The 11,304-nt window shown below is 43.1% G+C and overlaps 1 pseudogene; it reads left to right on the top strand.

Moving 5' to 3' along the window:
* Window positions 1-1,319: 1,319 nt before the first annotated feature.
* On the top strand, window positions 1,320-4,400 carry LOC119044734 (F-actin-monooxygenase MICAL1-like; annotated as a pseudogene).
* Window positions 4,401-11,304: the final 6,904 nt, after the last annotated feature.

Genomic DNA, 11,304 nt, shown 5'->3' with positions numbered 1-11,304 from the left:
AGTCTCAATTTTAAATGCTAATGGTTGTCTGCTGCCAATTATCAGGTAAACTAAATGATATCTTGGAACCGTGGCTATATTTGTTTCAAATGAACTTTCCATTTAAGGTGTTCACAGATCATGTGAAGAAGAGAGAGCTAGTTCTCTGTGGAACTCAGAATGAGTTGTATAATGATTTTTTAAAAGATTTTATTGATTTATTTATCTTTAGAGCGGAAGAGAAGGAGAAAGGGAGAGAAACATCAATGTACAGTTGCCTTTCGTGGGTCCCCTGCTGGGAACTGGCCTGCAGGGAACCAGCCTGCAACCCTGGCATGTGCCCTGACCGGGAATCAAACCGCGACTGTCTGGTTCGCAGGCCCGTGCTCAATCCACTGAGCTACACCAGCCAGGGCCTGTATAATGATTTTTATGTATCTGATTGCTAAACATGTTTATCTAACAAACATTTGTATGGGTGACAGAACTTGTCCTGAGACTTGCTGTCTTTAAAAACCAGATTGTGGAGGATTATCTGTCAGCAAGTTGCTGTTAGTGGGTACCAGTATCTACTTAAACAAACCTAATGGCTGCACATGACTCAGATGGGTTCAAAACCCACTGTGGCAGAGTCAGTATTGGCTCCCACAGTACATTGCACAAAGGTGGATGTGTCATGCATTATTAGTAAATGCTGAATAAATGAGTAACTAGGGTACACCATAAATCTAACTAGACTACTGGAGAGATAAGAATGAAGAGGAAAATGGATTATATTTGTTCAAATTGTCATGTTGGTGTGTCATGTAGAAGTTTGAATATGGACATGATAGAGGTGAAATTAGACAGGTTGACTAGATCAGGACAGGGCCTCACAGAGGAATACCTAAATCAGAAACTCTTCTTAGTATGCAGGAGTGATCAGGCTGGAGGAAATTTTGAAAAACAAAAGTGTTTGAAAAACTAAGTGAGCACCAGAACTATCAGTTTGTTGATTTATGATGAGAAACAAAGATCATTTGGACCCAAATTCTGGCATTAACATGACCAAGGAAAGTCTTATAAAAGAGCTTAATGCTAAGACAAGTCAAAATTAAAAAGTTGCCTAGTGCGCCCCTGCCCACTATGGGGTGTGGATGGAGTGTGGGGGTACAATTCTGGGGAAATGCTATCAGGGGTGCTCCAAAATCCCTCCTGGCCCTCCAGCCTGTCTTCCCTGATTCCCATCCTGCTCAGCCTCTCTCCAGACTTTGTGATACAGATTCAGCCATTTAACTCTGCCCAGTTAAATGGGCAGAGTAAATCATTAACTAAATCATTAATATAAATCAGGGGCCTCCATGGCCTCACACACCTCCACCAGCCCAGCACAAGCCCACTTTGAGAGCTTCCTGTGGGCCCAGCTATGTCAGAATGTGCTGAGCAGCTTCCAGGGGTTATGCTGAGCCCTGGGGCAGGAGCCTGGTGGCGGCCACCCTAGTAACATAAGATCAAGGCCCAGTTCAACTACTGGAACACTAAGTCTGTGGGCCAAGCTGGACAAGCGAACAGGCCAGTCTGTCTACCAGCAGGGCTGGGCCTCCACCAGAGTGAAGTACCTGGTAGTTGACACTAGACCTGTGGTCTGTGGGATGCTGTGCAGCTGGCCACTGCTGGTGGCCTGTGTGGTACTAGTGGAAAAGTAAACCAAGTTCTCTCAATACAATGTGCACCACCTCTGGCCCTTCATCATCCACGACCTTGGGGCACTTGGTGCCAAGAAGTTCTGTAGGCACTTCTGCATAGGCACCCTGGACTACATTAGCATCCCACACCATTAGTTGTTCTTGTTTAAAGTGGCATTAATACTAAGGCGGAAATCCACTGGGGTGTCACTTTCATTGGCCTCCATCTCCTCCCCAAAAGGGAGTGGCTGGTATGCCCAGCTCCAGCCCAATCCCCTTGCCCAACTGGCCAGTTATGAATTTGATAACCTCATCTTCACTGCTCAAGGTAAATTTGTCCTTGAAGGCTTTGTAGTGTAAGAAATGCACAGCAAACTCTCTATTGGCATCATGGTCAACTATGTGAACAGTGCACCATGGAAGAGACACAGGTGCCCAAGATCAGCAGTGTGGCCAGGATCTATAACCAGAGCTTCTTCAAGATCCTGCTCAAAGTCACAGGCATGGACCTGGAAAACATTGTATACTGCAAGGACAATGTTTACTTTGTGATGGCAGCCAAGAAACAATTCCTGATGCATCTGGGAATGCTACATTAGCACTGGCCAGAAACTGACTGACTTTTTGGCAGTGCCAATGTGGAGCCTGAGGCTCTGCAGGGCTTTGCCTGTGCAGTGCTGACATCACCACCCATGGCAAGCTTGGGAGGCTGGAGTTTGCCCAAGATGCCCATGGATGGCTTGACATCTCTACTTTTGACTTTACAAGTATAATGTAGGCAGATAGCTTTGCTTGTGGGCAGGAAAAGCACAATATCTGCCTGCTGCTGGAGCTGGTGGGAGAATGCCTTCTGGAGCCCTTCTGAATCTTGGGCACTGGAGTGGCCTGGGGCTTCTTGGCAGTCTTTGATGCCACCTGGATGGTGAAGTGGTGGGTGGAAAGCATTGGGCCCCTGGAAGTGTTGGCAGAGTGTGAAAGCCTGTACCAGCTCCTGTCACAGATATCCCGGAAAACACAACATGGCCCAGTGGCTCAACCCAGCCACTCCCTACCCCAACATGAACCTCCAGGCCATGTCCCCCAATCAGATGTGAGTTCTGCATGACATGATTGCCAATGAACCTGTGTGGAGGAAGAGTAACAAGACTGATTCAGGAAAGCCTGACATTAGGCTGATAAGCACACAGGAAGAACTGCTATGCTGGTGCCAGAAGCAAGAGCCAGGTACCCTCGTGTCCGTGTCTCCAAAAATTTTCTTCCTCCTGGACTAATGGGCTGGCTCTGGTGCTTTGGCAAACCAGCTGCAGCCTGGCTTACTGGAACCCTCAATGCTGCAGAGGGTAGGGGCTCTGGAAGCAATTGGTTGGGCACTGAAGATGGCAGAGCATAAGCTGAGCATATCACCCATGCTGTCCGAAGAAGCAGTGGTGTCAGGAAGTGACCCATTGGGCCTCATCACCTACCTCAGCCACTTTCACAGTTCCTTCAAGGGTGCGCCCTGTCAGCCAAGGCTCTCTAGGGACTCTATTGCTGTACTATTTCTTCTCAAACTGCAGAGGACACTGCAATGGAGCCAGGCCCAGGAAAATGGAGAATGTAGGTAGCAAGAAGCAACACCAGCACATAGAGGCTGAGACCCCTGTTCCAGAGTCTGCTGTACCACCTGACTCTCCCATTACAATACGAGGAGGCTGGTGGCAAGGACATGTGTGCATTTTGTGAGGAAGAGAAAACCTGTTTGTCCTGGAATGCCTGTGTGTAGTGGCTACTTCTACCATCTGGACTGCTTCTGCTGTCATGTCTGTGAGGCCACATTGTGGCTCAGTGGTTATAGACAGCCCCCAGGGGATGGACATTTCTATTGCTTCCAGCACTTGTCTGAGCCAGGCCACAAAGAAGATGGCAATGGCAGAGGCCCTGAGGGTCAGGACCTCTCCACACCAGATGAAAATAACACAATGTCAGGCCCCTCAACTCCCATGGCCCACCAGGAGGGGGTCAGTCCTGTCCTAAGCCTTAGCCAGTCTACCTATTGGCTGGTCCACCTCTCTAACCTAGAACACCAGCAGTTGTCCTTCCTTAATCTGACCCTTGACTAGAAAATGGAGTCTCCACCAATGCCCCTCACAGCTGCTCTTACTTGGCCCTCCAGGCCCTAGTGGGCAGCTTTGTGAGATGGGCAGTGCCAACCCAGAGTCCTCAAGTTCTTAAGGCCATGGAGAAAGAGAATGAAGGGAAACCTTTCTTCAGTGAAGAGGAAGAGGAAGAAGAAGAAGATGTGGCTCTGGACTTAGGTGTGGAACAGACCCTGCTGACCTTCACTCTTCACCAAGAACTATGAACAAGCACCCAATGTATCAGTGGAGTCTGCTGCACCATGCTAAGGTGAAGGAGATGAAGAGATTCTGCAAGGCCCAAGCCATCTAGCAGAGACTAAATGAGATTGAGGCTGGAGGCCTACAGAATGAAGTTGGTTGGATTGGGCCTTGAGGAACCAGAGCAGTTCCCCAGAACTGCTGCGCTTCATTCAGAAGAAAAACAGCTTAGTGGATGAGGAGGAGCTGAGCCTCGAGGAGAAACTTTTGCAGCTGAACCAGGAGGTATGAAACTATGTGAACCGGAATGAAATCCCCTTAAAGGCAGTTGCTGAAGGGCAGATCCTGAGGAAGCTGGTAAATGTGGTGAGATGCCCTCATCCACTTCTAGGAGAAGTGCAGGCTCAGTGAGCTTGTGTCAGGGCAAGGGGCCCAGGGCTAGAAGAGGGTGGGCTGTCTGCCTCTTCCACCACAAGACCACCTCATCCAAGGACAGTGCCATCCTGGTCGGGGATATATGGGAGGAGGCCTCACTATTTACAATAAAAATATTTCTGCCACACACACACACACACACACACACACCTAGTGAACATGGGTATTAAGTAGATGAATCAACAAATCAAACATTAAGCCACCAGGTTATGCTGTTTTTGTCTCATTTTTCTCTATGATGTGGATGATAACTGATAATGGAGCACAACACTGATGACCAAGGCTCCCTCTCTGTTGACATGTTCTGATTGTCTTGCAAGTATGGATTTCTTTAGAAAAGTTTTATCTTAAATTTTGTTACCATTGAACCTTACAAGTCTGTGTCTATTATGTCACTTTAAGGTAATTTTTACTGTTACATTTTATGTGGATCCTAGCAATATGCTTCAATTTAGCATGTATTTGGTATTTCCTAGCCTCTGTACCAACAGCCCATAAATAACACCCTTCATTGTCAAGGAAGCACAAGACTCATTACAAGGCACTCTACAAATAACCTGTTTTACTTTGTACATTCTTGTGGTAACTATGGCGATCTGACCTACAAAGCTTGAGAGACTACCTTTTTCTTCAGATATGAACATCTAACTTATTTTGTTCATCACATTTTTAATGCTCATTATTGTGAAAATATTACATTAAACTTTATGGACTATTAAAAAAGCATCAAAATTACATCCTTACTCATGAGGAATTTTTTAAATTATTTTATTGTTGTTCAATTACAGTCTGCATTTTCCCCCCCACCACTTGCCCCCACCCCAGCCAAACCTACCTCCCTCCCTTGCTTCCACACTGCCCCTTGTTTTTTTCCACATGTCCTTTATAGTAGTTCTTGAAACCCGTTCATGAGGAATCTTAATTGTAGTTGAAAAAACTCACAACTTCATTCAGTGGTACTTTGTGACTGGAACTGCAGTTACAAAAGGGAAAATAGTGAAATAAGATTACAGAGATCAGCGTGGGGTGGAACAAAGATAAGAGGATGTCTTATAGAAAGCAAGGTGAATTGGATCGTGTAGGTAGGGCACAGATGGCAAACACAAGGCCCAAGGGCTGAATCCGGCCCTCTGCCTTGTTTTATCCAGCTGGCATTTTCCTTCTACCCAGCAGCAGCACCAAGATTTCACTTAACTGTTAAGGAGTAGTTACATGTACAGTCCTAAAATTACATTCGGCCCTTTGAAGGCAACAGTAAGGCTGATGTGGCCACCGGTGAAAATGAGTTTGATACCCCTGTTGTAGGATATCTAGAGTGGATAAAGGAGGTAGAGAGAACCTTCTAGACTAGGGGCACAGCCAGAAGAAAGGCAGAGGGTAAGAATAAACACAGTGAATAAAAAAGGGAGAAAGTAATGCAATTTATGAAGTTGGAGTCAAGATTCTCAACAAAAGAGATATAACATGTTAGATCTGTACATTCCAATCTGTTCAGGCCTCACAAAAATTTTAGGAGATAGGTATTAGTATCCTCATTTTACTGAGGAACTAACCACATAAACTCTCTCAGAGCTAGGATGTTCTGCATCAAAACTCCAGGAAGGAAGTACTATTGTTTCTCAAGAATATTTAAGCAGGCAGCAATGTCTCACCAGGGAAAGGAACTTGATGTGATTATAAGCAGGGGTCACACACTAGAGAGCCACTGGCTGCATACATTGCTGACATTGCCTGTTTTACCCACAATCTTTGGTTTTTTTTTCTTTTTTTACTTTGTAACCATCATATCTAAATAACAGGCAATTTCTCATAAAAATACTGACTGAGTGACCCCACTAGGCTGTATTCCAACCAGGATGGTATCAGAAGACAGGAGCTAATAAACCCCATTAGGGGAAGCAAGCCCTATCCAGTTATCATTGGCTGAGTTCAGACATCCCACTCGTGTCCAGAGTTTTGCTTAGCTGCTTCAGTATTGCTGCCTCAACATCCATTTTGTTTGGCCAACCAGCCTGTATGATGCTGAACAGATACTGGTCCTCTCCTATAAGTGCATGCTGTACATGGCATTCACAAGCAAATATAGATTCTTTTTCTTATCATCACCCTAAGACATTTTTTCCACTGCTTTTAGAGAGAGAGGAAAGGAGAAACAGGGAGAGAGAGAGAAAAACACTGGTGTGAAAGAGAAGTTTCCACTGGTTGCCTCTGATAAACCCTGGGACAGATGATCATCTATTTAGGGACTGGGAATTGAATCCAAAACCTAGATATATGCTCTGACTGGGAATCAAACCCACAACCTTTTGGCTATGGGACAATGTTCCAACCAACCAAGCCACACTATCTGGGGCACAGATGTAAATTATTTTTTAATTTAAAAATAAATTTTTTACTTTATAATTTTTATTATTTATTTTATTACTGTTATTCCAATTTCTTTTTTTTTTACACTTGCCTCCTTCCACCCAGTGCAACCCTCTCTCCCACAGTCAATCCCCTCTCTGTTGTCCATGTCCATGAATCATTTATACATATTCCTTCTTTTCCCTTCTTTCCACCACTCCCCTCTTCCTCCTCTCTTTCTACAGCTGTCAGTCTGTTCCATATTCCCATGTTTTTAGTTGTATTTTTCTCATTATTTTATTTTGTTCATTAGATTTCAGTTATAAGTGAGGTCATATGGTATTTGTCTTTCACTGACTGACTTACTTTACTTAGTGTAATACTCTTCAGTTCCATCTATGCTATTGCAAAAGGTAGGACTTCCTTCTTTCTTTTCTGCTGTGTAGTATTCCATTGTGTAAATGTACAAGTTTTTTAATTCACTCATCTACTGATGGCCACTTGGCCTGTTTCTGATACATAGCTATTATAAATTGTGCTGCTATGAACACAAGGGTGCATAAGTTCTTTTGAATTGGTGTTTCAGGATTCTTAGGGTATAGTCCCAGCAGTGGAATCACTGGGTCATAAGGCAATTCCATTTTTAGTTTTTTAAAGAAATTACATACTGTTTTCATGTTGGCTGCACCAGTCTGCATTCCCACCAACAGTGCACTAGGGTTCCCTTTTCTCCACACCCTCACCAGCAAATGTAAATTCTTGATGTGACAGCTCCTGTGGTCGATCTCTGTGCACCCCTTAGATAAAAACCCTACTCTCTTGGTTTGAATTGAGTACTCTGACCTTAGTCCAGGAATTCCAAATTACTCCACCTGTGGGCCATAATAAAGGCAGGAGTCCCAAGTCCTGTTGCTTTCTTTGTCTGCCTTGACCTGTCCTTGTGGCCCCTTGTGCTGGGCTGTGTACTTCTTCTAGGAACTGTGTGTAATAAACTTCTCTATCTCAGTTTTTCTTATGGGATGTTGAACTGTGAACTCACCATCCAACATCCTCTACTCCACTTAACAAATGTTAATTTAACAAAATCATAACAACTCATTTTTATCAACTGCTGGCCCCTTTTACCATTTGAGTTTGCAAGCCCTTTATTAACACACATCTTTTTTTAAAAATCATGAAAGAAGACAACAAGAGGTAAATTAAATATATGTTTCCCCAAGGACTCTGTCCTCAGAAAGTCCTTTCTATCTCACAGATTTCCTAATTCTGCTCAGGTTCCTTCTACATTCATCCTGGATGCAGAAGGAACCAAAATATTGGACCAATATGGTTCTTTCCCTGTATAATTTACCTTAAAATACCTGTCACTGAAACCAAGACTAGTGATAAACTTGTGTGAAGACAGTGTAAATAAGCATTGATACATCTATAAGGTGGTGCTTAAAACTAGAGCTATACAAACCCTAAACAGTCTACTTTGTTACATTTATAGGCATGCCCATTCAGAGGGGTTGTTCCCTCCTATTTGTTCCTCCAAATCCCTCCCCTTCTTTCCCCTTAAATTCCCTTCCCTCTCCCCTCTGGTCACTGTCCCCTTGTTCTCTATTTCAGTGTCTTTGTTTTTATTCTGCTTGCTTGTTTGTTTTGTTGTTTAGGTTTCTGTTAAAGGTGAGATCATATGGTATTTGTCTTTCAGCACCTGGCCTATTTCACTCAGCATAATGCTTTCCAGTTCCATCCATGTTGTTGCAAAGGGTAGTAGCTCCTTCTTTCTCTCTGCAGCATAGAATTCCATTGTGTATATGTACCACAATTTGTTGATCCATTCATTTACTGATGGGCACCTAGGTTGCTTCCAGCTCTTAGCTATTGTAAATTGTGCTGCTATGAACATTGTGGTGCATAGGTTCTTTGATATTGATGTTTTAGGATTCTTAGGATATAATCCTAGCAGTGGAATTGCTGGGTCAAAAGGCAGGTCGATTTTTATTTTTCTGAGAAAATTCCATACTGTTTTCCATAATGGTTGTACCAGTCTGCACCCCCACCAACAGTGAACTAAGGACCCCTTTTCCCCACACCCTCTCCAACATTTGTTGTTTGTTGCTTTGTTTATGATAGCCATCCTGACTGGTATAAAGTGGTATCTCATTGTGGTTTTAATTTGCATCTCTCTGATAGTTAACGATATTGAGCATCTCTTCATGTGTCTCTGGATGTTCTGTATGTCCTCCTTGGAGAAGTGTCCGTAAGTCCTTTTCCCATTTTTTAATTGGGTTGGTTGTCTTCTTAGAGTGAAGTCGTGTAAGTTCTTTGTATATTTTGGAGATTAAACCTTTGTCTGAGGTGGAGTAAATATATCTGCTTCAACAAATTGTATTGGGAGAACTGGACAGCTATGTGCAAAAAAATGAAACTTGAGCACCAACTTACACCATACACCAAAATAAATTCAAGGTGGATAAAAGACTTAAATATAAGCCATGACACCATTAAAGTCCTAGAGGAGAACATCGGCAAGAAAATCTCAGATATTCCACACAGCAACATTTTTACTGATATGTCCCCTAGAGCAAGGAAGATAAAAGAAAGAGTAAACAAATGGGATCTCATCAAAATAAAAAGCTTCTGCATGGCTAAAGACTATAGCTACCATTTATTGAATAATTGTTAAGTGATTTAATGTTTCTAAATGCTATATGTACATTATCTCATGTAATCCTCATGACATGTAAGTAGTATTATTGTTACCAAGAAGAGGTCCAAGGAGGGGCAATATTTGGCCCACCGAGGGATGCCAAAAACTGCTACAGAAAACGGGGGCCCCTCCCAAGGATGGTATACTAATACCTACTGGACTCTTCTGTCTGCTGCCAATTGGAAAGACATCTCTCAGTGCCAGAGATTTGTGAAAAGGAAAGGAAAGGTTTATTTAAATCTGTAAAAACTTAAAGTAGTGACCCTATGCCCTCATAAAAATATCAAAGTACTTCAGGATAACCACAGACGCCCACGGTGCTCCCTTCTCCCCCTGTCCTAACTCCAGGTACCATAAATCAGGAAAAGAAGCACACATCCATGTTTCAGGCCACTGGCACTGTGAGCTGTGTCACCATCCAGGCAGGATCTCCAGTTAATTCAAAGTCATGAGGCACCTTCTCACGGTCCACTGGCAAGAGTTCTTTGCACCCATTTTTCCAGGCAAAGTCTCTCCTACTTCCCAGGCCATGCAGACAAAGGGAACACTCCAAAGCCATGTGGGCCTCTTCTACCAGAGCTGCAGGGGTCCACACTCCACCAAAAGCGCATGTCTTTCTCTCCTCCTGGCTGCAGGGGTCTACATTCTTCCAAAACTGTGTGGCTCTCTTTTACCTGGGCAAGAGGGGGTCCTCACTCTGCCCCAAACCACATGACTCTCTCTCTCACCTGCTAAGAGGGAATCCTTACTCTGCTGAAACTGCATGGCTCTTTTTTTTTTTTTTTTTTTTGGCTGCCGCATCTGGGTTTAAATCCCTCCGGGCCAGTCCTTCTTTGCAACCCCATTTCCAACTCCTCCCACAATTGCTTACACCTGCCAGGACTCCCGTATTATTGCAAGTTTACTGGGATGCCATCATGAGTCTGGGCAGGTGTGGCCCCATGTTCTGGAGCCAATCAACTCCAAGCTCTCACACAGGCGCTGTAACTCAGGGGACCTGCCCCTAGTTACATTTTGGATGGAAGTTACTTCCTTCTCCCTGGCTCAAAGCATGGCCACAGCTATTTAACGTATCTATGAAACCAGTTAAAGGTTATAGATATGTTAAATGACCATTCCAGAGGTTAGTTGCAAAACTGTTGCTATGCAAAACAGCTCTCAATGGCCCTGCTCCATTTGTCCCTTCCCCCAACTTACACCTGTGTGGGGGGGTTAAGGGGTGAGGACATCTTATATGTCTTTCTAATATTCCCTGGACACCATGAGTTCTGGACCTCATTCCAACTCCTTTTTTGGGGGGCCCCTCCTGGCTGCACCCTGTTACATTATTGTTTCAGGAGAATATTATTTATAATTTATGCAATTAAATATTAAAATCACTGCAATATGTTCATGCTAGTTTTATTAAGTTTCCATATCTGAGTCAAGATAACCTTATAAAAATGGAGTATATGGCTTCCTACATTTTACTGTAATACACTGGAATATTTATGATGCAATGGAATTTTCCAGTAAAACTAAATGATTCTGAAGTTTTTTAAAATATTACTCTTTGATATTGTATTCAGAATTTTAATTATTTTTCTTTCTATTCAGGTGTTTACTTCCACATAGTTTCCCTTTCCACTTGCAATAATTTGAAGACTTTTTTCTCCAAGAAAAGTATATATTTTATGAATGGGAGGGAGGTGGGATGCATGGGGGAGGGGTGGGCTGGGATGGGAGAAATAAACAGAAAACTGTACTTGAAAAATAACTAAATAAAATTTAAAATAAATAAATAAATAAAAATAATTAAAAAATTAAAGCAAAACAAAAGAACTAATTGAATAAAACTGCTATCATACTTATTCTAAAAAAAAAAAAA

Source organism: Artibeus jamaicensis, unplaced genomic scaffold (genome assembly GCF_021234435.1).
Source record: "Artibeus jamaicensis isolate MK-2021 breed Jamaican fruit bat unplaced genomic scaffold, CSHL_Jam_final contig_924, whole genome shotgun sequence".
NCBI lineage: Eukaryota > Metazoa > Chordata > Mammalia > Chiroptera > Phyllostomidae > Artibeus > Artibeus jamaicensis.
The sequence above is the reverse complement of the archived record's forward strand: the minus strand, read 5'-3'. Positions and strand labels throughout refer to the sequence as shown.